This window comes from Nicotiana sylvestris, chromosome 1 (assembly GCF_000393655.2).
Source record: "Nicotiana sylvestris chromosome 1, ASM39365v2, whole genome shotgun sequence".
Taxonomy (NCBI): domain Eukaryota; kingdom Viridiplantae; phylum Streptophyta; class Magnoliopsida; order Solanales; family Solanaceae; genus Nicotiana; species Nicotiana sylvestris.
In genome coordinates this window covers 117,646,094-117,652,093 of record NC_091057.1, presented here as the reverse complement: position 1 = coordinate 117,652,093, position 6,000 = coordinate 117,646,094, and positions in this window count along the sequence as shown.

Sequence of the window (6,000 nt, the reverse complement as noted above, 5' to 3'; positions counted from 1 at the left end):
GAAGGGAACGGTTGTGAGATATGGAAAGAGGTAGAGGGGGTGTATGTTTGGTGTTATTTTGGTATAGTTTGGAGGCGATTCGCCTCTGTGATGCGATTTCCGGTCAGCGGACCACGACGGAGCCGGTGGGCAATAATAGGGCGGCTAGGGTTTTCATTTGAGAGAGATGGGTGAGGGAAATGAGACAAGTCTCTAAGGTATGGGAGGGGGAGTTAGGACAGTTTTATATTTTAGGAGGGATTATATGGGAAGCCAAATGATGTCGTTTTGGGTAAGTAGGGTTTGGACTGGGTGATTTTAAATTGGGCTGGGTGGGGCGGAACAAAAATTTGGGCCACTGTATTTGTTCTTCGGGGTGGCTGTTGATACCCAATTTTTCCCTGTATATTTTTCGTCTATACAAAATACTTTCAAAATAACATATGTACGCATATATAAGCATGCCCAAGTGTTTTAGTATTTTTTCCAATTTTTAAAACCAATTTATTGTCCATTTTAGCAGCACAAAATCAATAATTACTCACAAAATCATCAATTTTGGTGAATAATTTATTTTATTCCAATATGTATACTAAAATATAGTTAATGTAATTTTTATATATTTTTACAAATTTATTTGGTATTTTTTAAAGCTAAATTGCATATAATTGCAATTCTAGCCTACTTTAAGATTTAATATCATTTTTAAAACCATAAAATTGGTTCCAGTATTTTTAAATTAATATTTATATATTATTTACTGATTCAGTACTTTTAATTTGTTTTCAAAATCATTTTTACTATTTTTGTAAAATAAAAGGGAAAAACTGGCTATGTAAATTTTAGCCTCATTTCGTTTCAATTGTAGCCCCATTACATTTCAATTTTAGCCTCCAATTGACCCAATCTTAACCCCCAATTGGACCAGCCCAATTTCGTTCCAAGCTTTCTTAAAACGTGTTCTTTATACTTCAAATTAGCTTTCTCACATTGTTGTTTCAAACTTGCTATTACATCTTTTTTTCTTATAAGTCTCTGAAAAAGACCTCTAAGCCTGTTTCCGTTATTTGTCTTTTTTTCTCTGTATCTGACTCGAGTTGAAAACCCTAGGGTTTGGGGTTTTTGGCGAGTTTCGATCTTGTGTTTGAGACTACGGATCTATTTTGGAACTCTAGGTTTCTCAGAATCGTTTTGAGTCTTTGTACTGAACTCGAACTTCTTTGACTCTGAACTTTTCTATGCTAGACTTTTCTAATTAGCATGACAACTCTTTCTTGATTCACATGTCTATGCACTTTATATATGATGAATTCTTCCTTCAAAAAAGATTTTACCGATTTGTGATTGATTCAGAATTCCTTTTAATAAGTATCGATTGATTGTTACTGATTTTCTTTAATTAAACCTTTCTTCACCTTTTCTGGTTGGATTCATTCATACCAAAACTCAATTTCTAATTTTTTTTACTGGCTGTTGGTTGATTGCCTTTCCTTATTTGCACAAACCGTGTTGCTATCAAACTCTTTCCTTAAATAACTTCTGTGTATTTACCCTTCTTGTGCTACTTTGGAAAAGATCTTGATCAAACTCTTTCCTTAGTTATCCTTTACCCGTTTAAAATCAGAATCCCTTAATTGAAGGGAGACCTTATGTGATTGATTTCGAAACTATTTTCTTACCTTTTCTTACTTGCGTTCTGCACTGTAAAGGGCACGACCCTTCTGCACTTTTGAGGACTTCCAATTCAATACTCTTTAAGACCTTGAGTTCAACACTTACACAACACTTATTGAACACTTTCAATTTCAATACTCCTACATTCTCAATTCAACATTCTACTCTCTTCTGAAATCTTCTGGCTGTGTGTTTGCAATTTGGCTTTACTACTGCTCGTCTCTTCTTATTTCCCTGAAACTATTATGTTCTAATTTAACTTTTGGCTTCATCCCTATGTGTTTGCTTTACACTTTCAACAATCTTGTCTACTTTGTTGTTTATGTTCTGTATTGAATATGTTGTTCTCTTTACATCTGTTGCTTTGTGAATTCCCCATACCCTTATTCCCTTCTATGTGTTTGAGTTAAGGTTCAGGCATGGCAGTATCCAAATTGCTGCTCATGTCTGGACCTGATCCTTTAATGGATCCTAACTCCCAAACAATGTGGCTAACAGGCTGGTTAGGGGTGTGCCAACACTCCTAATTGCTGGGTATGACCACTAGCCTATCTTGGCCTTCCCTAAAATCCCCTCTATGTACTTTCACTCTCTCTTAGATTCTAAGTTCTGCCCCCTTCCTATGAGCCTTGCTTTGGGACCTTGAGCTCCCTCTAAACTTGGACATCTGAGGGTCGGCCCTTCCACACTACACTATAATCCAATTCTGCAATATATTTGAGTGTAAGCACTACCCGGAGTCCACTTGAGACTCTTAGGAAACTCTGATACATCCCAAATAGGATAAAGGCTTTGGAATTTGATCTTTGGAGTTGGTTTACTTCATGCTTCAGACAGAAGTCTGAATCAGGCTCTCCTTGGTTGGGATTTTAGCTTTCTGATGTAATTTTTACTTTTTTTTCTTCATTCTGGGATGTAATAATTTGTAATAACTCATGGGGGCTTATAGTGAAAAAGGGAGGGGTACTCATGTATGTATAAGGGTAGATATCATGCTCATTAGGTCTTTATTTCTGCAAATCATTGCAAGTTCTACATTTCGGCATATTTGAAATCCTGTTTTAGGTTCTGCACTTCTACATTTTCATATAAAAATCCTGTTTTAGGTTCTGCACTTCTACATTTTCATATAGAAATCCTGTCTATGAACTTCTGCACTTTTGCATCTTAGAAATCCTGCCTATAAGTTCTACATATATATCATATCAATAGCTTTTGCATTTCTGCATCTCATATAGAGAACATGGCCATAGGATTCTGCATTTTGCCTATCATATAGAAAGCATGTCTATAGGGTTTCTGAATACTGCATACATATCCATCACTAGGCAAACGATATGTAGGCTTAAATAATAAAAATCAGCGTTTTAGATGCCATGCCTATAGGATTTCTGCATTTTCGTAAAGGTTAAAATCAGTCACACTTAGAAAGCATGCCTATATGAATAAGCAACTAATCTGAATCCCTAAACTTGCTTATAAGTTTAAAATCAGTAATAGCATTGCTTAAACGCTTGCAGAACTTATGTTCCTGCTGTTAATAAATCTTCTTTTGAAATCAGTATCTTTCTCTCGTATTTAGATATCATGCCTATAGGTTTCACCTAAGAAAGCTATAAGGTAAATTAGCTAATTGAATCAGACAGTGTTAATGCCAACCAGTAAGCAGGTCTGATTCCGGTTTCTTATCTGAAATGTGTAATAGACCAGTCTGCCTCCCTAACATTTAAGTTTAATTCAGACCATAACCAGTATCTGCAAGACATGCTAAACAATCTGTCTTTAAGTGAGAAGGCCTGTCTGAGCCTTTTAAATTGTTATGTGTTTCCCAATCTGCCTTATGTGTTTTTGTTTGTCGCTTTAGAATTTTATCCTTTTAAACCATACAAAGCCCAAATCTCCTTTACCTTTAGGACTAGTAGTCCCGAATGCCTCCGGGACTGATAGGATTGGGGTGGGTACTAGCATGCAATAAGTAAACGAAAACATTCTGCGTTTAATACCTCAACGGGGTGGGAAAGGGTAGATATGGATTGTATGACCAGTGCGCTAATACCACGTGTAACCCCTCTTCTGAGGAGTGATTACAGGGTATTGCATTGATGTGATCCATATATTTATAAACCTAGGACCCTCTTCCCTTTACTTGTTTATTTTATTACTTTAAAAATTTCAAATCTCTTTTTTCTCAAATTTCAGCTTCCTTGTTTCTTCAAACTTTAACTTATTTGCAATCACAATGTGACAACCCCTCATATTTGAAACCCTTATTTGCTTATTTATTGTTTTTACTTAAGTCACAATTGTAGCATGGCCGGGAACCATACTAGTGGATGTTGAGGGGTGCTTAACACCTTCCCCTCGCGATAATTTCTAGCCCTTACCCAAACTCTAGTTTTTCTAAACAAATTCTTCCTAGTGTCCTAATGCACTTAATCATTAGGTGGCGACTCTTCAAATAAAAAAACCCAATTCCCAAAAGGGAATGAGTTGTCCTCCCAAATGTCATAAACCCGATTTCGCGAGAAAAAAGGTGGCGTGACAGCATGGCAACTCTGTTGGGGATTTCTTTAAGGCTTTTACCATTTCATGCTATTTGTGATTTTATGCTTCCTTGAATGTCTTTAATGCCTTTAAGTATTTATTTGGCTCTCCTACTTCAGAAACTGACTTGGCTCTTCATTTCTTCTCTTTGTTTCTCTTAATGCTTTTTTTTACCGCTTTCCTTTAATACTGTTGTAATTTTGAGCAATTATTGTAATTATTACCTTATGAATGTGCAAATACCTGACAATTTGTTTAATTATTGTAACTACATATTCAACATCATATTCCACTCATGCCAAACAAAATACCATAGCAACGCTTATAATGAGTGGTTGCGCCCTTCCGATATTATTACCCCCTAAATTTGGCAAAGGTGTATTTGCAGTAAAACTAGTTGATCAACGGTGTAGTCGATGGTTCCGTGCCTTTCCCTCTTGAGTTGTCCGCTCAAGGGTACCAGTCTAATACCTCATAGAAACCCTACTCTGTTTAATTATGCATGCATCACTGTCAAAACCTAGCCGAGTCAGTTATGTTGTCCACATAATGACTCTTTAAGATAGCCTTGTCCAAAGTCCACTAGGTTTCCTTGGAACCCAAACGGACATTACCACGTTCTGTGCATTTATTTGGAAAATTGAATGCTGCTTATGCCAATTATTGGTATTTAATAATCGAGTCTGGTGGGGGTAAGGGCCTAACCCTTTTGTCTTGCAGAAACATGAGGCACGAGGTCCCCAACTTTGGTATGGTTAGCACACCCTCACTCTTGCTATACTGGTGGAGGAGTCTTCCATCAAATGACCAAATCAACGAGTGGAAAGAGAGGGCCACCAAAGTTAGCGAAAAGTTGGAATATCTGGAGTAAAGTCTACTGGAATTGGAAAAGAAAGTGAGGAAGAGAGTCACCGACTGCCAGAACGTTGAAGGAAACGAAGGAGAACACATGGCAAAGGCATTTCTACTGGTGAACCTACGCGAGCTGGAGGATTTGATTAACGAGAGCATTCAACCTGAGGAAGGTCCTTCTGGGACAAAATAGTAGGAGTTTTCTGTTACTTTATGAAATATAATAAGGCCAACGGCTAGTAATGACATTTTATCTTCTGCTATTTTCGTGTCATTTTTGGGATTCATCTTATTTTTATCAATAAAATGAGGCATTTAGCATTATAAGTTCTCCAAATCAACTTGTCGCTAGGCCTACCTTGGGCACAACGAGGCTCTCAAATTAGGACACAATTTATATTCTCGCACTATGTGTTTAAATATCGCAACATCTTTTCCTTATAATCCGCATTAACTTGCTACCTTTTTGTTTTTATTTTTGTTTTATTCCCCTCCCTAAAGGTTAGTTCATGCACTCTGTCATCGTCATCATACTCCACAAGATCCAAGGGCCCTCCACTTACTCCTCCTACTAGTCCCATCAGAAACAGGAACAAGGGAAAAATGGAAGATTTGAGCAACATCAGAAAGGAAAACTCGGTTGAACGGGTAGAAATCACTCAGGGTACTCATGTCTCCAAAGAAGGTGCATCCCAACTCGAGCAGAAACTGCTGAAATTTCAGGAGGAACTTGATCAAGTCCGGAATTTGGCAAGCTTGTCGTTTTCCCTCACCACCCCAGATGTCAACTTTCCTAACACTCAAAACCCCACACCTCCACAAAACATCCCGAAACCATAAAACTATTCCGCTCCCCATCACCATTGTAACACTTGCCACACTTCCAACAACACCCCGCTACTCATCCCTGAACCATTGAACTCCGCAAATGATCATCTCCACACTCACCAT